Below are 23,269 nucleotides of genomic sequence, written 5' to 3'. Positions count from 1 at the left end.
AAAAAATAAGGTGCCAGGGATAGATGGTTTACCAATCGAATTTTATGACTTATTTTGGGATTTAGTGGGTGGGGATCTTTTGGACGTGTATAATGAATCTTGGGCTAAAGGTATATTGATATCAACCATGAGAGAAGGTTGTATATCCTTACTATATAAAAAAGGGGACAAGAAAGAAATAAAAAATTGGAGGCCAGTCACTTTACTTTGCGTAGACCTGAAGATCCTATCAAAGGTAGTTTTTTTAAGATTGCAATCTGTAATTGCGTCTGTTGTAAATAGTGATCAAACTTGCGGGATACCAGGACGGTTACTAGCTGATAATTTGGCTCTAGTCAGAGATATAATAGAATATGCGAAGGACAGGAATGTGCCTCTTTGTCTTTTAAGTCTAGATCAGGAGAAGGCTTTTGATCGTCTCAACCACAGCTTCATTATGTCAATATTAGTAAAAATGAACTTTGGGCCTGCTTTCTGCTCCTGGATACATTTGTTGTATAAGGATTGTTTTAGTAGGATAATAATAAATGGGGTTTTGTCTGAAACTTTTAAGGTATTATCTGGGGTAAGGCAGGGGTGTCCGTTGTCCCCATTACTTTTTGTGTTGGGGATGGAGCCCTTGGCGTGTGCTATTAGGCAGGACAGTGGTATTGCAGGAATAATTGCACCTGGGAGTGGGAAACAGGATATTAAAGTTACCCTGTACATGGATGACATAACAGTTTTCTGTTCTCACAATGCATCAGTCACCAAGGTCTTTTGGCATTGTGATAAATTTGCTTTAGCATCTTCATCCAAAATAAATATGGGGAAGAGTGAATGCTGGTATGTAAACTGGAAAGAAGCAAAGATTGATTTTGGTTTAGTGGAGAAGTATGATTTCATAAAGATTTTAGGGGTATTATTTGGGCCAAATATGAGTAGTAAGAATTGGGAGGGCAGAATTGCAAGAATAAAACAGAAACTTGGTATGTGGGGTATGAGGGAACTAACTTTGTCGGGTAGGATTTTAGTTATTAAGACAGAGGTGTTGTCTTCCCTGGTTTTTTTAGCATCTATATTCCCAATACCTCGCCAATGTCTTTTTGTTATACAAAGAGCAATGTTTCAGTTTTTATGGGGCAGTAAATGTGAGAAGGTTAAAAGACAGATAATGTATAAAACTTTAAATTGTGGTGGGAAAAATGTCCCTGACTTGGGGGAAAAAACTGCATTGTATTTTTGTGAGTTGTGTGGTTAAAGGGTGTGTTTGTACAAACCAAAGTCTTAGGAAATGGACTTTCTTTGCAGGGTTTTGGTTAAAAGGGATTATTTGTCAGTTATGGAAAATGCGGCTGAGTTTAAAGGTGCCATATGCAGAACAACGGCCTTTTATTTATAATTTTGTAAAAACATTCATTGTTAAATATAAAGTAAATAGTCTTGCCCTAGAGGAGATATCTTGTGCTCGCCTGGAACAGCTAGTTTGCACAGAAGGGTTAGCTTTGCTCCCAGTTGGGACATTAGTGGAGGAGGACTGTAGGACGGTGTGGAGAAATGTATCTGCCTCCTATCTCTTGAATGCCCATAGGGATTTGGCTTGGAGTGTGGTCCACCAGTGTCTTCCTCTAAGAAGCTTTTTATATCGACGTGGTGGAACAGCTAGTCCTGTTTGCATAAGGCCAGGATGTTGGGGGGAAGAGACGGTACATCATTTGATGTGGTCTTGTTCCTTTGCACAGGAAGTGTGGCAGAAGATGTGTATCTGGTTGGAGAAAATAGAGAGAAAGATAATCTTGACAGAACATGGCATCCTTTATGGATTATTAGGTATAAAGATAAGTAAAGAGAAATTTTGCAAGATCTGGTCGATTATCAATTCCACAAAAGATGCGTTGTGGAAAGCAAGGAACATACTGCAATGGAAGAAATGTGATTTGCCAGCAGAAGCAGTATATGCTTTAGCACTTTCTGTAGCAAAGGATTACGTGGCACGAGACGTGGTGCACAGATCCAGAGAAGAAGTGAGTAAAATTTGGGGGCTGGAGAAGGAGCAGATGATTTCCCAAATTGTTCTTAGGTGTTAGTTTAATTAGAGGATCCGGTTCTGATTGGTTCTGGGGGAGCAGGAGATATCGAATTAGGGCACAAGGGTGAGGGGAAGGCATTTATGGAGGTTAATTTTTGCAATATGTTTTGTAATATGTAACAATATGATGGTCTTTTGTATAATACATATGTCATTTTATTTTGATTTGTAATTTTGTTAAGAACTTAATAAATCTTAAAAAAAGAAAAAGGTTCACCCAGGGCGAGGCTCGGCCATTGCACTCCGGCTGTGCTGACCCCTGCGAATTCCCCAAATGCGGGAATCTCGACTGCATAATTTCTGGTAGTGGGGGACTGCGTTCGCGCTCTCCCCTGAAACTATGGTCAAAGACAGAAACAAACACGAGCCTGTGGAAGGAAGGAAATGAGCAGTTATTCAACAAGTGTCCAGCAGGTGGATTCGCCAGACAGGGAGGCAGGTTTTCTTTAAGTAGCTAAATCTTTTGATCTTTCTCACTGTCGAATAAATAGCTACGTGGGTCCTGCACATCTATTTCCATGTTTCCTTATTTTTTTACTGAGAACACTAAAAGTAAAGAGTCAGCAGTGCCTGTATCAAAGGTTTTGTTTTTTATTTTAAATAACTGGAAATCATTTTCAAGGTTATCCGTTTTATTTATTTATTTATTTAGTAGATGTTTTTATTCAAAGCAACTTACAGATAAACTGTGCATCACAACTACTGCTGCTGCAGAGTCACTTACAATAGGACCTGGGTTTTACATCTCATTTGAAGGAAGGAGCACAAGGAGGTTAAGTGACTTGCTCAGGGACAGGGTCACACACAATGAGCCAGTGGCTGAGCTGGGATTGAACCAGGAACCTCCTGGTAACAAGAGCTTTTCTTTAACCACCTGACCACTAAGCCCCTTAAAACATATCTTGGCAGACAAACACTTTAATTAGACAACATAAAACCACATACAAGCAGATTTCCATTACATGAGAGAAGATGTTAAAACTTCATGCTGATTTGAACTCAGCTCTCACCAAGATAAGCACCAACTAAGACGTAGCTTTGCAGTAAACTAATGTGATCCATCTGTGTCTCCCTCCATTTGCGTTTCCTTCCATATGATGATGCAGATATCCTTCTGGCTGGTGTTGATGGCTGACGTGTAATGCTGGCTCCAAGGATCAGCTTATTTTACCTCCATAGCGCATCAGCACGCACAACGGCTGCGATGCTGGCTCCGGGGATCAACCACAATGCGGTCTCCCCAGCGCATTAGCATGACAACCGTCCGGATTGAGCTAAATAGGGTACATCTCTGGGGTCTTCAAGTGGGCACCTTCCATCCTCAGTGTTTTGTCGACTAGTCCACGACACTTCAAGAGGGCTCGACAGTGATTCTGGCTTCCCAACATCACCCCTCTCCATCCCCCACTCAACTCAGCCCGGCTTACTTACCCGTCCATCAGCGTATCTTTCTTTCTATTGTACTTGAGATCCCCAACCAGAATCTTTCCGTCTCAACCACAGCCAATTGCTGCTCCTCTCTGCTGCTTCAGATAAGTTCTTCACTGTGCGATGCAACTCTTGGCCACTGAATCCGACGTCTCTGAGAAACCGGGTTGTAGAGTGTGCCACAAATCCTCGACAACCCACCTCCACTGGATAAACCCGGACCCTCCATCCTCGCTGTTCCGCTTCAGCGGCTAGTTGAGCATACCGCAGTTTCTTCCTCTCATACGCCTCATCTACAGCATCCCCCCATGGCACTGTTAACTCTACCAGGTGAACAAGGCGTGCTGATCCAGACCACAAGACAATATCTGGTCGAAGGTTAGTGGTGGCAATCTCAGGTGGAAAAATAAGCCGTTGACCAACAGCTTCCAGTTGTCCTGGGCGAGGCTTGGTTTTAACACCTTTTCTTGGCGGTTGCTCTCCTGGGTGGAGGAATGTTGTCTTTTGTGTGTAATGTTTTGATGGAACTGGTGGCAACTTATTGGTCATGTTACGCTTGTCTTCCAATGCTAAGGCCTGTCAAAATGTGCCTTAATGTTGCAGGTGATGAACACAAAGGACATAAGGGATCCTCTTCTACCTAGAGGTTTAGGTTCTGTGGTGATGGGAGAACATCATATGTTGACCTGATGAGGAAACTGATCCTGCTCTGTTCCATTGTCCATAGGTCTTGCCAGCCAATCTTGCGTTGTTCCACACTCTCCCATCTCATCCATTCTCCCTGCTTGGCCTGGGAAACGGCCTTTACGCACCTCATCCTCTCCTCCTGTTTTTGCACCTCGTTGACCACCAGCTTCCTCTGTTGAGCTGAGGCTGCCTTGTGCCATGTAGGAGGAGCTGAACTGAGACCAAGAACCCCTCTTCTATGCTGAACTTGCCCCATGATATCACCGATTCGAAGGGCAGCCTTTGCATAATAAGCAGAAAACATCTGTTTATTAGACTGGTTAAGATTTACAGATGTAGCTTAGTACTGCATTATTCGTTTGTCCCTTAATTAGCCTGTCTGTTTCCTAGACAGAACAAGATTAGGCACATCCAACAGGACCACACACACAGCTACTACTACCGTTGTGCACAGCATCATTACTGTAATAACTTCAGTATTCCAAAAGATCATTAAATACAACTATAAAACAAAACATAAAACTCGAAATTAAACCTAACACACGTGATCCATGCAGAAACCCTTACTCTTTAAGAAATGTGAGCCATGAAGTAAAATACAGGTAAACAACACCTCCCTGCACAGGTTATGTAAATGTCCGGTTTCAATCCAGCGAGGGGCGAGAGTTTTCAAGCAGCACTACACTCACGCACAGGACAACAAATTGACAGCTCTCCCAGAAGCTTCCAGCAGGGGGCATGTTCAATACTGTATTATTATTATTATTATTATTATTATTAATAATAATAATAATAATATCTCTGTATGCATGTCTGTGTCCCTATACATATTTTTTATTCTATTTTATGTACTGTTTTTAACTTTCTGGGTCACATTTCGTCACGAATTGAGGAATTAAGAATGGTGTGTGCAACATATTAAACTATCATATTTGTTCCAGTGTGGGATGGGACAATAAAAAAACAAAAAAAATGAAAACGATGTTCATCTTTACAGCTTCCAGGTTAATAACATAAATAACAGGGGAAACAGCACCCCCTGTCAAGCTGCAGAAAGAAAAGCTTACTTCCGAGACCAGACGAGATCGGGCGTTCTCAAGGTGGTATGGCCGTAAGTAGACTTGCTTGATTTATCTCTTTCATAGTATTAAGTTAATATCATTCATGCAATGACAGGTTGGGGCAGGGATTTCCAGATCTCTCATTTGTCACAAACAGTAACACTTAAGCAGCTCTGGGCTGCACATGTGCGGGCCAATAGCGGGGCTCATGGATGGTAATACGTTTTTCTAGAAGGGAGAGCTAGCCTTGAGCTTTGCAGCATAAAACAATACATTTTAATGGTCTTTATGCAAAAGAGCTATTCGTCCAACATTGTGCCCCACACCCACCTTTTTATACTTGATGGCACCTCTGATTTGAAGCAGAGAATGTACAAAAGACACATTGGGCAAACATTTGTTTACATTTTTGAATTTCATTCACACAGACATGTAGGTTTTTCTACACACCCATCCCTTTTGTGGAACAACTCACTTGTCGCAAATGCGGGAATCTCGACTGTATCATTTCTGGGAGTGAGGGGCTGCGTTCGCGCTCTCCCCTGATGTTATAGTCAAAGTTAAAAACACAGGTATTGAAAGCAATTAGCGATTATTCTATATATCTCCAGCAGCTGGCCCTGTCAGACTGGGAATGAGATTTTGTTTTTTCTTTCGGAGCGTACAATGCTCTAGAAAGTACCTAAGTGTTTTATGTACATGTATTGTGAAGTGTTTCACATTGAGAAGACAAAGTAACGAGTCAGCGGCACGTGTATCAAAGTTACAAAGTTGCTAATATTAAAGAAGACGAGGTTCAGCGGTACAGTTGTTTTTTTTAAACATAGTGTTTCACTGCTGTACAGAAGTTCTATGTCGTTATCCGTTATTGATTCAGCTTTATTTAGATGATTGCCTTTACCTTGTTTTAATTTCCCGTTCCTCTGAGATACGAATCTACCAGCTTTACATCATTTTTTTTAACGTATTCTCATTTTGTTGATCATTAATGCACATTTCTGTACTGTGGGTGTTGTCGAGCGATTGAAAACGAGACATTTTGTGTTTGAATTGAAAGTGATGGTCTCGAGGAGTCGAATAGGTCACAATAAGCCTTCATCCATGTATCATGTAACCACATGTATGCTGTCTCTAACTGGAGAAGAGGGACCCTTGCAGTACTTAAATGTTAACGTTTGTGACAAATTCGAGATCTGGAAATCCCTCCCCCGTCGTGTTATTGCATGAATGATATTAACTTAATACTATGAAAGAGATAAACTAAGAAAGTCGTTCGCTTACGGCCATACCACCTTGAGAACGCCCGATCTTGTCTGATCTCGGAAGCTAAGCAAGGTTGGGCCTGGTTAGTACTTGGATGGGAGACCACCTGGGAATACCAGGTGCTGTAAGCTTTTCTTTCTGCAGCTTGACAGGGGGCGCTGTTTTCCCTGTTATTTATGTTATTAACCTGGAAGCTGTAAAGATAAACATCGTTTTCATTTTTTGTTTTTTTATTGTCCCATTCCACACACGAACAAGTAAGTATTGTATCGGCCTTTACTGGTTTTGAAAACTGAATTAGGACAGAAAGGGTGATCGTATTATATTCAAAACCGAAACTACCAGTAGCGGTCCGATACAAACAAATGTGAACAGGGTTAAGACAAAAGTACTGACGAGTTTTGCTAGTTATAGTTAGTTTAATTAATTTAAAAAAAGAAAAAAAGTTGATGATATACTTTTTTATAGTAACAGAACGAGACATGTTTTAAAGCCACAAACTGCGTGTTTAGATTATTGTGCCAAACAAGAGAACAAAACGAGCATATATCAACCAAGAACGGATTTAGTGACCCGTTCATTCATTCGAGTTGGCATCTTGTCCTCCAATGATAAAGGCGCATGCAAATATATACCGAGAGGCATTACGGGAATGCAATTTATAAATACTTATACTGAAAAATGAAGGAACCCATTACACCCAACAGACTGGAAAGTGCGATATAATAACAATGAAAGTGTTACATTAGGAAAACAATGTTTCTTTAAATTGCAGATGTAGGCACCGTTTCTTTGAAAAGTGTCTCTTGTGGACGGGTGACGAGTCGAAATGTATACAACTCATACTTACCTGGCAGGGGAGATACCATGATCATGAAGGAACGTTGGATTTTTCATTCTGTATCGTTGGATGGATTTTGAGGAATTCTTTTTTTGTTCCTTTGTTTTGGAGTACCTGCTGTTTGAAGATGTCGGCTTTTGGAGTGCGACAGAATGCTATTCGTTTTGAGCTTTTGAATGACTTGGTTATGGACTGATTGGAGTTTAGTAGGAATGTCTTGCAAAAAGGACTGGGTTTTCACCCTAGAAATCTGGATTTCATCTTTGCCTTTCCTGGTAAGAAAACTTTTGAAGTTATTTTTTCAACTTTTGCCATGCTTGAAGTTTGTTTAGAAAAATTTAAAAAATTTGGAGACCGGTTTAAGAATATTGCTATTCCATTGACAAGGGAGTTAAAAGTAATCCACGTGGTAATGTTTTCTGAACTGGTACAATATGAGGATATTTTAACCTGGCTGTCACAATACTGCGATGTGATTGTTGGATCGACGGTAAAAGACGATGATGGCGTGAAAACCGGGGAAAGGAAGTTTCAAGCTAAACTTCGTAGAGACATTGTAAGTGGAGACTACTAGCACTTACCTAACACCATTCAAATAGGTTCTTGTAGAGGGTATGTGTTCTATATGGGTCAGCCCAAAGTATGTAGATCTTGTGGACAAACTGGGCATTTTTCAGCCAATTGTGACCAGAAGTTTTGCAGGAATTGTGGTGCTTTTGGCCATTTTTCCAATGTATGTGAAATCCCCTTGAAGTGTAACCTATGTGGGGATTCAAATCACGTTTTCAGAGACTGTCCGTTTGCCTATGCTAATCGACTTAAGAAACAGGGAGCTGCTAATTTGTCAGAGAAGCCAACAGAATCCCCCGCTGAGGTGGATCCAGAACCAACTTCAGTGTCGAAACTATCCGTGGAGGGTCTGGGATTAGAGGATCTATTCCAGGAGCCAGAATCAGAGCCAGGGCCAAAGCTAGAGCCAGAGCCAGAGTCAGCACCAGTGTCGGAGTCTACTGAAGATCGTATTTTAGCGACGGAAATCAATGCTCAACAACCAAATGAACTTAAGGTTTTGGAAGAAGTTAACCTTTTGGTGGAAGCACTTGGGTCCGTTGACACTGAACAGGATCTGGGCGAAACTGGTTTTCTACCGGAGACATCAGATTTACCAGGGCAGGAGCTTTCTGAGCAGAGTGGTGAGGAGGAAGGAGAAATGTATTTCTCTGCCTCCGAGAGCAGAAAAAGGAAGAAGAAGGACAAAGAATGGGCAGACAATTCAGAGTCAGAAGCAGGTTCGGACTCTGCTTCGGTTTCAGGGCAATCGTTTTTGGACTCTGATAATGTAAGTACTTTTGCATCTGCTACTCACATGAGAATAGAGACTGGTGAAGGGATGGAGAGTACAAAAGGGAAGAAAAAGAAAAAAAGGGAAAAGCGGGAGAAAACAGACTTGATATCCATCCGGTATTGCTTTCCTTTCCTTGTAGTAATGGTACTTTCATTAGTCTCTGTTAATGTGAGAAGCATCAAGGACCCCGTCAAACGTCTTTCAGTCTTTGATTTTTTGAAAAATAGGAAAGATGATATTTTCCTGTTACAAGAATGTTGGATCCCTTATCAGGATAATTATTGTAAATATGAAGAAATGTGGGATTCTGGGTTGTCAGTCTGGTCGGGTGACAATGGTAACAGAGCAGCGGGTGTGGCAATTTTGTTTAAAGGGAAGGGTTTTGACATAAGAGCAATAAGAAGGGTGGTTGATGGGAGGTTATTGGTGGTGGATGTAGATTGGTGGGCGGTAAAGGTACGTTTAATTCATGTTTATTGTCCCGTGGATTTGCAGGAACGGTTGGATTTGTTGAATAGGCTATCGCCACTTTTAGTTTGCAATTTCAATATTATAATTGGTGGTGACTTTAATAGTTTAATTTCGAAAAAAGATAGAAAATCCAAAACTGAGTTTTATCTAGATGGCAGCTCGAGAGTACTTCAGACCATCATTGAGGACTTTCATTTAAAAGATGTATTTGGAGTAAGAGTTTCAGATTCTGATTTTTTTACATGGTCAAGCAGTAATTTTTCAGTTAGATCTCGCATCGATTATTGTTTAGTTTCCAAAGACATTAAGGTTGATGATTTTAGTCTTCATCCAGTCTTTTATTCAGACCATTCTTTATTATACACAGAGTTGGATATTCAAGGTAAAACTAATTTTGGGAAAGGTGTTTGGAAATTAAATGTACTTTTATTAAAAGAGGAGAAGATTGTGCAGAGATTTAGAGGAAGATATAGGAACTGGCAGACCCTAAAATTTTTGTATAATTCTGTGGGAGAATGGTGGGAGGATGTTAAAAAGAGAGTGAAAGTATTTTTTATTAACGAGGGAAGGAAAATTGCAAAAGGGGAAAGATATAAGTTAGGGAAATTAACTAACTTGCAGAGGCTGTATATTATGTTAAGAGATGGTTTTGATGTGGCTAATGATATAGCTATTACTAAAATGAAGATGTCCAAACTTTATAGTTCTTTTAGTAGGAGTATTATTTTTCGTAGTAGGGTCCGTTTTTGTGAGGAAAATGAAAAGTGCACTCACTTCTTTTTTAAGAAGATGAATCAAGGGAAAAAAGCAATTCATAGTTTATTTGATACAAATGGGGTAGAACAATCCTCTAGTGAGGCTGTTCTGGGTTGTGCTAAGGCCTTTTATGAAGAGTTATATGATGTTAAGGAAATAGAAGGTTCCTGGTTAGAATTTTATTTAAGTAAAATTGATTTAAAATTAAGTGATACTGAGAGACAGAATTTAGAGAAAGAGATAAGTTTAGAAGAACTGGGGAGGGCTGTAAAAAGCTTTTAAAAAAATAAGGTGCCAGGGATAGATGGTTTACCAATCGAATTTTATGACATATTTTGGGATTTAGTGGGTAAGGATCTTTTGGACGTGTATAATGAATCTTGGGGTAAAGGTATATTGATATCAACCATGAGAGAAGGTTGTATATCCTTATTATATAAAAAAGGGGACAAGAAAGAAATAAAGAATTGGAGGCCAGTCACTTTACTCTGTGTAGACCTGAAGATCCTATCAAAGGTAATATTTTTAAGACTGCAATCTGTAATTTCGTCTGTTGTAAATAGTGGTCAAACTTGTGGGATACCAGGACGGTTACTAAATGATAGTTTGGCTCTAGTTAGAGATATAATAGAATATGTGAAGGACAGGAATGTGCCTCTTTGTCTTTTAAGTCTAGATCAGGAGAAAGCTTTTGATCATCTCAACCACAGCTTCATTATGTCAATATTAGTAAAAATGAACTTTGGGCCTGCTTTCTGCTCCTGGATACATTTGTTGTATAAGGATTGTTTTAGTAGGATAATAATAAATGGGGTTTTGTCTGAACCTTTTAAGGTACTATCTGGGGTAAGGCAGGGGTGTCCGCTGTCCCCATTACTTTTTGTGTTGGGGATGGAGCCCTTGGCATGTGCTATTAGACAGGACTGTGGTATTACAGGAATAATTGCACCTGGGAGTGGGAAGCAGGATATTAAAGTTACCCTGTACATGGATGACATAACAGTTTTCTGTTCTGACAGTACGGTGGCCGGAGCCCCAAAAAGGGGAGCTGTCGGCCACGAAGAAAGGGGAGGAGGTCTGGAGACCTGCTCCCACTGCAGCAGTTTCGCTGCCGGAGATCGTGGGGGAGGTCAGGAGACCTGCTCCCACAGCAGCTTCTTCGCTGCCGGAAGTACTGTGGTCGGAGCCCCACCAAAGGGAGCTACCGGCTACAAAGACAGGGGGAGAGGTCAGGAGATCACTTTCCCCAGCAGCAGTTTCACTGCAGGAGTGGACCAGCATGCTGTCAGCCGTGCCACTACCGGCAGGGGTGCTGACAGCATTGCCAGCCATGGGCCCACTGAAGCCTCCCTTCCCAGCCCGAGACTTTGTTCTGGACTGCTGGATTTTTAAGGGGGGAGGTGGCCATTGAGGCCATGTGTGCTTTGCACAGGGGAGGGTATATGTGACGAAGTGCCCGCCCCTGTGTGTATTTTGTGTGTTATGTGTTGTATGTTGCGTGCGTGTGTTAATGTTGGTGTATAGTCATTGGTACACGGGATATAAACGGGTCTGTGTTTCACGTGTGATTTAAAGTGTAGATTTGTATTTAGGCACGAGGAGGGCACAAATCACTTCACGTGCCGGTTAAATGTAATATGTAAGCACGGGGTTGCACAGAATTAATTCACGTGCTGGGATTCAAGTGAATAATTAATTAGTAATTGAATCCCAGCACAACAGTGTATATATAGAGACACGTAGCATTCACTCGAAGTTGGGTGTTCGAGAGTGGAGAATGGGTGAGGAGAAGGAGGAAAGTAGTAAAGTGAAATCTAGAAGTGTTTGTACTCACCGTGTTTGTTTGTCTCTCCGTGCACCGTTTGTTAAGTGTTTAGTACGTTTTGTTTGTCTATTTATTTTGGCACAAGTGCCGTGTCCTGTTTTGTGTTTAAAACCTTTTATTTTCTGTTCTGTCTGTTAATTATTAAATGCTGAGCGAATGCTTACCAAACCCCAAATCTCTGACTGTTTATTTCCTGCATCTGGTCTGACGCCACCCACTCCGGCCGTCTTTGTGACAGTGGGGTATGAGGGAACTAACTTTGTCTGGTAGGATTTTAGTTATTAAGACAGAGGTGTTGTCTTCCCTGGTTTTTTTAGCGTTTATATTCCCAATACCTCGCCAATGTCTTTTTGTTATACAAAGAGCAATGTTTCAGTTTTTATGGGGCAGTAAAAGCGAGATGGTTAAAAAACAGATAATGTATAAAACCTTAAATTGTGGTGGGAAAAATGTCCCTGACTTGGGGGGGGGGGAAAAACTGCATTGCATTTTTGTGACTTGTGTGGTTAAAGGGTGTGTTTGTACAAACCAGAGTCTTAGGAAATGGACTTTCTTTGCAGGGTTTTGGTTAAAAGGGATTATTTGTCAGCTATGGAAAATGCGGCTGAGTTTAAAGGTGCCATATGCAGAACAACTGCCTTTTATTTATAATTTTGTAAAAACATTTATTGTTAAATATAAAGTAAATAGTCTTGCCCTAGAGGAGATATCTTGTGCTCGCCTAGAACAGCTAGTTTGCACAGAAGGGTTAGCTTTGCTCCCAGTTGGGACATTAGTGGAGGAGGACTGTAGGACAGTGTGGAGAAATGTATCTGCCTCCTATCTCTTGAATGCCCATAGGGATTTGGCTTGGAGTGTGGTCCATCAGTGTCTTCCTCTAAGAAGCTTTTTATATCGACGTGGTGGAACAGCTAGTCCTGTTTGCATAAGGCCAAGATGTTTGGGGGAAGAGACGGTACATCATTTGATGTGGTCCTGCTCCTTTGCACAGGAAGTGTGGCGGAAGATGTATATTTGGTTGGAGAAAATAGAGAGAAAGATAGTCTTGACAGAGCATGGCATTCTTTATGGATTGTCAAGTATAAAGATAAGTAAAGAGAAGTTTGGCAAGATCTGGTCGATCATTAATTGCACAAAAGATGCTTTGTGGAAAGCAAGGAACATACTGCTGTGGAAGAAATGTGCATTGTCCGCAGAAGCAGTGTATGCTCTAGCACTTTCGATAGCAAGGGATTATGTGGCACGAGACTTGGTGCACAGATCAGGAGATGAAGTGAGTAAAATCTGGGGGCTGGAGAGGGAGCAGATGGTTTCCCAAATTGTCCTTAAGTGTTAGTTTAATTAGAGGATCCAGTTTTTATTTTGTTCTGAGTGAGTAGAAGATATCGGATTAAGGCACAAGGGTGAGGGGAAGTGTGACAGAAATACAATGAGTTCTGGTGATAAATCTTCCTCCCGACCTGTGAGGGCGCTAAAGAACGGGAGGAGAAGTATCTGGAAGGGCTGGCCTGACAGTTCGTTTCCGGGACCGGGAAGTGGGTCAGCCTGGAAGGAAGCGAGACTCTGTTGTAAGACCGTATTGATTTGACAGGTAAACGAGGGGCAGCTGCAAGTAAAAAGACAGCTGCAACCGTTTACCTAGATATCATGCGGGATTACATATAGGGGCCAGGGTAACGCTGTTCTTTTCCTTCGTTTGGGTTAAGCCAAGGACCGAGAAGGACGAGACAGTAAAGTACTGTAACTATCACTCTATAGAGAGTTGCGTGTGTGTGTTTGTGTTTGTTTGTAGCTGTAAAATAACTGTGTGTTTTTGGAATCACCAGACAGCTAAAGCACATCCGGAGCTGTCGCCGTGGGCCAGCACAAGCCGGATCACCACATCACGAACTGTCACAAAATAAAGTGTATTCACTCACCACCCGCACGACTGCACGCACCCGAGACCGTGTTTTTGTTTTCTTTTGCCAGGACTGTAAACCTGTGTTTTCATCCCTGCGCTCTACACATCGTTGTGTATTGCTGGGGCTTATTATTTATGGTCACTAGACCAGGAATTAAAATAAAATAAAGTTTTCCCACTGGATTATCGTTGTCTGCCTGTCACTCCTGCACCGCATCACCGCTACACCTGTTCCCCTTACTAACCACTTTGCCACACGTGGTGTCAGAGCACGGGACTATGGACCGCAACGCACTGGCGGAGCTGCTGCAGGCGCTGGAGAGCAGACGCGACGCAGAGGAGAGAAGGAGGGAGTAGCGCTACACGGCGCTCATTAAACGGGTAGGGTTGGCCGTTGCTGCAGCGACGACCCCTACCACAACACCGCTGATGTCGCCCCCGAAGGCACGGGCAATGAAGATGTCGGCGGAGGATGACCCGGAGGCGTATTTGGTGGCGTTCGAGCGGCTGGCTACCGCGGCGGCTTGGCCGCGGGAGTTCTGGGCCAGCCAGTTGGGACCCTGCCTGATTGGGGAGGCTCAGGCAGCCTACCAAGCCATGAGCGACCATCACGCCACCGATTATGACCTGGTCAAGCAGGCTATCCTCCGCCGTCTGAACATCACCACGGAGACCCACCGGGCGCGGTTTAGGGAGTACCAGAGAGCCCCGGAGACACGCCCCAGGGTGGTTGCAGAGCGGTTGTGCGACCACATGGTGCACTGGCTGACCCCCGGGAAGAAGACTGCCCAGCAGATGGGGGAAGCCATTGTGGTAGAGCAGTTCTGCCATGTGGTCGGCGCCGAGACCCAGGCGTGGATACGGCGCCACAACCCCGACACCCTGGAGGAGGCAGTCAAACTGGCTGAAGATTTCGAGGACTCCCTGACCTCTGCCCGGATCGGGATCCTGTCGGCCCCTGCCCTTCGGAGCAGCCGACCTCTCCCTCCCTCTACTCCAACACCACCACCACCACCCCCCACGTTCCAGGGACCCAGACCTCCTAGAGCACCGACCCCATTGGGCCCCCTTGCCTCCCCCCCCCATGGAGACCAAGGTTGGCCCCCAACTGGGGTAGAGGTGCTGCCCCTGCCCCGTTGCCATACCAGCAGCGGGACAGATTTCTAACCTATGCCCCCTCTGTCCCTCCTATCTGTTTTAGGTGCCACCAGCCGGGACATCTGGCCAGGTCATGCCCCGCTGCCATGGAGTGTGATGTGGCCGCGTGCAATTGGGCACCTGAAACTGGTAAGTGGGGGGAAAATGGTCGGGAGGGGCCTTGTTTGATTAATGTTGTGTTAGGGAATGTGAAAACCCACGCATTAGTGGACACAGGGTGTGAGCAGACTTTGATTAGGACAGCTCTCCTGGGCGGTGTGTCGTGGCGGCCACGAGGTCAGGTGGCCATCTCCTGTATCCATGGAGACACGGCGGCATACCCCACATTAAAAGTATACTTATCGGTAGGACCGATAAAACGTCACCTTGTAGTTGGGGTGGCGGAAAGGTTGCCACACCCAGTTATTCTGGGCCGAGACTGGCCAAAATTCAAAGAATTGATGCAAATAATGGCAGTCTCAGCCACACACGTAAACGTGGCAGAAAAAAAGGAACGAATTGGTGATGTGTTTCCTTTTCACACTGAAATGTTTTCCCCTCTTTTCCGTCCTAGAAAAACAAATAAGGAGAGACGGACCGCGAAATGGGAGGGAGCATTTGTGATACAAGGCTGGGGTCTGGTGGGAGAGTGCTGCAATGGTAACAAACGCCAGTCGAAGGGAGTGGGAACGCAGTGTGACAGAGAGAGCGAGGTTACTGGACCAACTAGAGCAGAAGTTATTCCAGCCCCTCTCAATGTACCGGACCCGTGGTACTCAAGCGCGGACCTAGTGTGGGGCCAACATAATGACCCGTCACTGGTGCACGCTTGGGGGCAGGTCCGGTCCATTGAAGGTAAGGATGTTGACGGCGCTGGGGCGCTAGTATATCCACATTTCAGTATCAAGGGGCAATTACTGTATAGGGTAAACCTAGCCGCGGGCACAGGACAGCCTGTAACACAATTGTTGGTTCCCCCGTCTTGTCGGACCGAGGTCATGAGGCTGGCGCATGATATCCCTTTTGCGGGGCACCTCGGAGCCGAGAAGACGAGGGAACGGATATTGGCTCGATTCTATTGGGTAGGTCTTCATACTGATGTGTCGAGATATGTAGCCACATGCCCAGACTGCCAGCGAGTAGCGCCGGGTCGAGTGCGCCCCGCCCCTTTGGTCCCACTGCCGATTATTTCCACTCCTTTCGAGCGCATTGCAATGGACATAGTGGGCCCTTTGCTACCTTCTGACTCCGGGTATACGCATATATTAGTGGTGGTGGATTACGCAACGCGATACCCGGAGGCAGTTCCATTGAGGTCCACTAGTGCCGCTGCAATAGCCACCGAGTTAGCGCAGATTATGGCTAGAGTAGGGATCCCCAAGGAGATTTTGACCGATCACAGGACCAATTTTCTGTCCAATACGTTACAGCAGGTGTACAAAATATTGAAAATACGTCCCATCAGGACGTCCGTTTATCATCCACAATCGGACGGTCTGGTTGAACGTTTTAATCAGACCTTAAAGTCGATGCTGAGGCGATTTGTAACACAAGAGCAGAAACATTGGGCATCGCTTCTTCCCTACCTCCTGTTTGCGGTGAGAGAAGTGCCGCAGAGTTCAACGGGGTTCTCCCCTTTTGAGCTCCTGTACGGCCGGCAGCCTCGCGGCATTCTCGACCTGCTGAGAGAGGGGTGGGAGGAGCACAAAGGCTCGTCTAAAAATGTAGTGCAGCATGTGCTCCTACTAAGAGATCGCCTGGATTTGGTCGGTCGTTTGGCCCAAGACAACCTCAGATCGGCTCAGCACCGACAGCAGCAGCATTACAACAAAAATGCACGGATTCAAACCTTTCGACCAGGGGACAAGGTAATGCTGCTACTTCCCTCATCAGAATCAAAACTGTGTGCTAAATGGCAGGGGCCGTATGAGGTGATTCGGGCTATAGGGAAAGTAAATTATGAAATTAGACAGCCCGATTGCCGGAATGAACGTGAAATTTACCATGTTAATTTGTTAAAGCCCTGGCAGGCAAGGGAGGTCTTATTTATAGCCCCAGACAATATGGAGGATGATTTAGGCCCCTGTCCAGAGACCCCGAGCACAAGAGCGATTTCAATGGGGGAACAGTTGGTTCCGGATCAGCAAAGAGAGCTGCGTAAGCTTATTGAGGAGTTCAGTGATGTTTTTTCTGATGTGCCCGGCAGGACAAACTTAGTTGAATATGACATTATCTCTCCACCAGGTGTCACAGTGCGAGAGAGACCGTACCGGATCCCAGAAAGTCGACGAAGTGGCGTGCGCAAAGAGGTATGGGATATGCTCGAGCTTGGGGTGATTGAACCTTCCAGGAGCGAGTGGTGCAGCCCCATTGTTATAGTGGCCAAGAAGGACGGCACCAACCGCTTCTGCGTGGATTTCAGAAAGGTAAACGCTATTGCTAAGTTCGATGCGTATCCCATGCCTCGGGTCGACGAGCTTTTAGACAGACTGGGAAAAGCGAGGTTTATTTCCACTCTGGACCTGACGAAGGGATACTGGCAAATCCCTTTAACCCGCAGCTCCAGAGAGAAAACCGCATTTTCAACACCAGAAGGGCTGTTCCACTTTAAAACCATGCCATTTGGGCTACATGGTGCGCCCCGCTGCCTTTCAGAGACTGATGGACCAGGTTTTACGCCCACATCATGAATATGCAGCAGCGTATATTGATGACGTGGTGATTTACAGCTCCACCTGGCGAGAGCATTTGGCTAGGCTTGCAGCCGTTCTTCAGTCTCTAAGAGCAGCCCGGCTGACAGCTAACTTGAGAAAATGTGCCTTTGCCAAAACAGAGACTCAATATTTGGGATTTTTAATGGGAAATGGAAGGGTGAGACCTGTGGTCACCAAAATCCAGGCTTTGGTTGATGCAGCGATCCCCAAAACCAAGACTCAGGTGAGGTCACTACTGGGCTTAGCCGGTTATTACCACCGCTTCATCCCCGAGTACGCCACAGTGGTTAACCCGTTAGTCGACCTCACCAAAAAGAGTGCGCCAAATTTAATTAAATGGTCAGCTGAGTGTCAGGGGGCGTTTGATACGATCAAGCGTAAACTTTGCCAGGCCCCCACTCTTATAACCCCAGATTTCACCAAGAGATTCATCCTCCACACCGACGCCTCGGATGGAGGTTTGGGTGCAGTCTTGTCCCAAAAAGTAGCTGGAGTAGAACACCCGATATTGTACCTAAGCAAAAAAAATGTTACCTCGGGAACGTAACTACTCCGTAGTCGAAAAAGAGTGTTTGGCCATTAAATGGGCTACTCACTCTTTACGATACTACCTGCTGGGACACTCGTTTGATCTTGTCACAGACCACGCCCCCACTCAAGTGGTTAAGCACAATGAAGGACAGCAATGCCCTGATAACTCGGTGGTATCTGGCATTGCAGCCCTTCATGTACCATATGGTACACCGTGCAGGGAAAGACACCAAAATGCAGATTATTTTTCCCGGGAGGGGGGAGCAATGGGAAAGGTAGAGTTAGCCGAGTGTTCCTTCGGCTCCACTCTGACCGTGGGATATGTGACAGAAATACAATGAGTTCTGGTGATAAATCTTTCTCCCGACCTGTGAGGGCGCTAAAGAATGGGAGGAGAAGTATCTGGAAGGGCTGGCCTGACAGTTCGTTTCCGGGACCGGGAAGTGGGTCAGCCTGGAAGGAAGCGAGACTCTGTTGTAAGACCGTATTGATTTGACAGGTAAACGAGGGGCAGCTGCAAGTAAAAAGACAGCTGCAACCGTTTACCTAGATATCATGCGGGATTACATATAGGGGCCAGGGTAATGCTGTTCTTTTCCTTCGTTTGGGTTAAGCCAAGGACCGAGAAGGACGAGACAGTAAAGTACTGTAACTATCACTCTATAGAGAGTTGCGTGTGTGTGTTTGTGTTTGTTTGTAGCTGTAAAATAACTGTGTGTTTTTGGAATCACCAGACAGCTAAAGCACATCCGGAGCTGTCGCCGTGGGCCAGCACAAGCCGGATCACCACATCACGAACCGTCACAAAATAAAGTGTATTCACTCACCACCCGCACGACTGCACGCACCCGAGACCGTGTTTTTGTTTTCTTTTGCCAGGACTGTAAACCTGTGTTTTCATCCCCGCGCTCTACACATCGTTATTTTATGGTCACTAGACCAGGAATTAAAATAAAATAGTTTTCCCACTGGATTATCGTTGTCTGCCTGTCACTCCTGCACCGCATCACCGCTACACCTGTTCCCCTTACTAACCACTTTGCCACAGGAAGGTATTTAGGTAAGTTAATTTTTGCAAATATGTTTTGTAATATGTAACAATATGATGTTTTTTTTGTATAATATATATGTGTCACAAAGACGGCCGGAGTGGGTGGGCGTCAGACCAGAGCCAGGAAGTAACTCACAGAGACTTGGAGTTTTGGTTAAGCTTAATAAACAGAACAGAAAATAAAAGGTTGGAACACAAAAACAGGACACAGCACTATACGCCAAAATAAAAAGACAAACAAAAACGGACCAAACACGGTGAGCTTCTTTTAACGATTATTTTAACAATTACTTTTCTCCTTCTCTCTCTCCCGTTCTCCACTCACCGAACACCCAACGCTGACTGAATGAAATGTGCGTCTATATATACTATTGTGCTGGGATTCAATTACTAATTAATTATTCACTTGAATCCCAGCACGTGAATTAATTCTGTGCAACCCCGTGCTCACATATTACATTTAACCAGCACGTGAAGTGATTTGTGCCCTCCTCGTGCCTAAATGCAAATCTACATTTTTAAATACACGTGAAACACAGACCCGTTTATATCCCATGTACCAATGACTATACACCAACATTTACACACGCACGCAACACACAAATGCACACAGGGATGGGGCACATTGCCACAATATGCCATTATTATTTGGATTTGTAAATTTGTTTCAGAACTTAATAAAACTTAAAAAAAGAAAAAGGTTCACCCAGGGCGAGGCTTGGCCATTGAACTCCGGCTGTGCTGACCCCTGTGAATTCCCCAAATGCGGGAATCTTGACTGCATAATTTCTGGTAGTGGGGGACTGCGTTCGCGCTCTCCCCTGAAACTATGGTCAAAGACAGAAACAAACACGAGCCTGTGGAAGGAAGGAAATGAGCAGTTATTCAAGAAGTGTCCAGCAGGTGGATTCGGCAGACAGGGAGGCAGGTTTTCTTTAAGTAGCTAAATCTTTTGATCAAATAAATAGCTACGTGGTTCCTGCACATCTATTTCCATGTTTCGTTATTTTTTACTGAGAACACTAAAAGTAAAGAGTCAGCAGTGCCTGTAGCAAAGGTTTTTATTTTTTATTTTAAATAACTGGAAATCATTTTTAAGGTTATCAGTTTTATTTATTTATTTAGTAGATGTTTTTATTCAAAGCAACTTACAGATAAACTGTGCATCACCACTGTTGCTTAGAGTCACTTACAATAGGACCTGAGTTTTACATCTCATTTGAAGGAAGGAGCACAAGGAGGTTAAGTGACTTGCTCAGAGACAGGGTCACACACAATGAGCCAGTGGCTGAGCAGGGATTGAACCAGGAACCCCCTGGTAACAAGAGCTTTTCTTTAACCACCTGACCACTAAGCCCCTTAAAACATATCTTGGCAGACAAACACTTTAATTAGACAACATAAAACCACATACACGCAGATTTCCATTACATGAGATTAGATGTTAAAACTTCATGCTGATTTGAACTCAGCTCTCACCAAGATAAGCACCAACTAAGACATAGCTTTGCAGTAAACTAATGTGATCCATCTGCATCTGTGTCTCCTTCATTTGCGTTTCCTTCCATATGATGATGCAGATATCCTTCTGGCTGGTGTTGATGGCTGACGTGTAATGCTGGCTCCAAGGATCAGCTTATTTTACCTCCAAAGCGCATCAGCACGCACAACGGCTGCGATGCTGGCTTCGGGGATCAACCACAATGCGGTCTCCCCAGCGCATCAGCATGAAAACCATCTGGATTGAGCTAAGTAGGGTACACCTTTGGGGTCTTCAAGTGGGCACCTTCCATCCTCAGTGTTTTGTCGACTAGTCCACGACACCTCAAGAGGGCTCAACAGTGATTCTGGCTTACTTACCCGTCCATCAGCGTATCTTTCTGTCTATCTTTTCTGAATCTTTCCGTCTCAACCACAGCCAATTGCTGCTCCTCTCTGCTGCTCAGATAAGTTCTTCACTGTGCGATGCAACTCTTGGCCACTGAATCTGACATCTCTGAGAAACCGGGTTGTAGAGTGTGCCACAAATCCTCGACAACCCACCTCCACTGGATAAACCCGGACCCTCCATCCTCGCTGTTCTGCTTCAGCGGCTAGTTGAGCATACCGCAGTTTCTTCCTCTCATACGCCTCATCTACAGCATCCCCCCATGGCACTGTTAACTCTACCAGGTGAACAAGGCGTGCTGATCCAGACCACAAGACAATATCTGGTCGAAGGTTAGTGGTGGCAATCTCAGGTGGAAAAATAAGCCATTGACCAACATCTGCCAGCATTTTCCAGTCTCTAGCAGCTTCCAGTTGTCCTGGGCGAGGATTGGTTTTAACACCTTTTCTTGGTGGTTGCTCTCCTCGAAGGAGGAATGTTGTCTTTTGTGTGTAATGTTTTGATGGAACAGGTGACAACTTCTTTGATATGTATCCAGATAAAGCGGGTTTTAAGACAACCTTTGCTTTTTGCCAATTTTAGGGTTGATTAATATGAAATACTATCGTAAGCATTTTCTAATACTCATTATTTCAAACCAATATCTAACTTAATCAATTATCGCGTACTACACTTTCTGTTCACATCTCTTCCTGCCAGGTTCTAATTAATTTCTGTTCTATATAGAAAATGATTATTGTAAGATAAACGCGTATCTTCTGTTATCCAAAAGGTATTTCTGTTCGTTAATATTAACGAGATCGCTCATTATACAGACGATCTTGGCTTTTAAATCGCTGCCCATCAAAAATCCCTGCTTCATCAGCCAACACCAATGAGTCATCTTCAACACTGCCTGTACCACAAGCAGGTGAGAACGAGGTTACAACATTAGTTGTATTCCTTCAGTAAGTTTACTGTTAGAGTTACAGTTCATAGTTTAAATGATTTTATAATATGTAGTTCTAATTCAGATATGTCAATGTAGCAATCTCTTATAAACTACAATTCTGTTTTACTTCATTGATATACACAGAAGGCAAGAGGTTAATTTTTTATTATTAATATTAATTGGACTGCTCATACATTTACTTAATGTTATTATATTGGGTTTCTTATTTATTTAAATATTTTTGCTTTTTCTTACTATAATCAAACCTAGTTCGATTGCTTCTCGCATATTAACTGTTCCATAGATTCTACCATTCTGCTCTCTTTGGATAAGAATGTTTTGTGACTGAGTCTAATTAAAAAAGATGCTTTTGTCTGATAAGGGAGGTTTGGAACTTTCAGCAGGTCAGCCTGACCTTCAATGCAATGAACTCCTTCTCACAGGCCTTCCACAGATCTGCTAATAATATTTTCTAATATTTGTATATTCTTTAAATACATTACAGTCATTACAAGATTTGTTGCACTTTCACAAATGTTCAATTTGTTTCCCAAAGATCAGCCTGCTTCCAGTAGCTGTGACAGTTTTGGGACAGTTTCTGCTCTCAGGTGTGGGTGACAGTCTTTAAAGCCTGATACCTGCAAAACTTAAATCTTGTTAGCTGGGCTCCCATCTCTACATTCTCCTTCCCGTCGTCAGTGGGCAAACACATTTTAACTGAATCTGAGTCCATCAAAGAACCGCACACCCTTGCAACCAAGGCCTTCCTTGCAAAAGGATCTAATGACTTATAGGACAAAAGGGACATGCTAGAACCGTCTGTGACACTGTTCGGGTCTCAGTTATTATTGTACTGTTGTAGTTGTGACGGAATATCTTGGAGACGGAGTGAAAGGTGTGGGTGTGTCAGTAAATCACTCGCAGCAGACCGCCTGCTAGGCTGCCCGAGTGAAATCACTCATCTGTGCTAATTCAATCATGAGACATCTGTAGCAGAGTGGCGCAGGGGAAGCGTGCTGGGCCCATAACCCAGAGGTCGATGGATCGAAACCATCCTCTGCTAGCTTGTTTTTCTTCTGTTTGCAAAGCAGTTTTTCTAAAATATTAACTGAAGGCAAGACTTCGTATTATATTCGCAATCAGGGAAATGTGCACATTACTGGACACATTTAAATCGACAACTGACCTCGAAAACGTTAGGTTTTCTATCAAATTCGTTTCTTTACAAATGACATTGCTTTCTTTTCTTTTTAAATTGTTCCCAGAAAGACCAAAAGATAAAGCCCTTGGGAATACGTCAATATTGCCAGCTCCTGCATATGTCAGCTCTTGAACTCTCTTAAAAATTGAGCTCTAAAACGTTTGCTTT

General features: G+C 43.8%; 3 non-coding genes across 3 annotated transcripts; all 3 read left to right on the top strand.

Annotated features, from left to right (window-relative positions):
* The first annotated feature begins 2,245 nt into the window (after positions 1-2,245).
* On the top strand, positions 2,246-2,403 carry LOC117965300 (U1 spliceosomal RNA). Its single transcript, XR_009327584.1, has one exon. It is a non-coding gene; the product is annotated as a U1 spliceosomal RNA (small nuclear RNA).
* A 4,116-nt stretch (positions 2,404-6,519) lies between these two features.
* On the top strand, positions 6,520-6,638 carry LOC131735600 (5S ribosomal RNA). Its single transcript, XR_009327585.1, has one exon. It is a non-coding gene; the product is annotated as a 5S ribosomal RNA (ribosomal RNA).
* Positions 6,639-19,739: 13,101 nt separating this feature from the next.
* On the top strand, positions 19,740-19,905 carry LOC117395791 (U1 spliceosomal RNA). Its single transcript, XR_004662427.2, has one exon. It is a non-coding gene; the product is annotated as a U1 spliceosomal RNA (small nuclear RNA).
* The last annotated feature ends 3,364 nt before the right edge of the window (positions 19,906-23,269 follow it).

Source organism: Acipenser ruthenus, unplaced genomic scaffold (assembly GCF_902713425.1).
Source record: "Acipenser ruthenus unplaced genomic scaffold, fAciRut3.2 maternal haplotype, whole genome shotgun sequence".
Classification (NCBI taxonomy): Eukaryota; Metazoa; Chordata; class Actinopteri; order Acipenseriformes; family Acipenseridae; genus Acipenser; species Acipenser ruthenus.
Note: the sequence above shows the minus strand (reverse complement) of the source record. Positions and strands in the feature narration are given on the sequence as shown.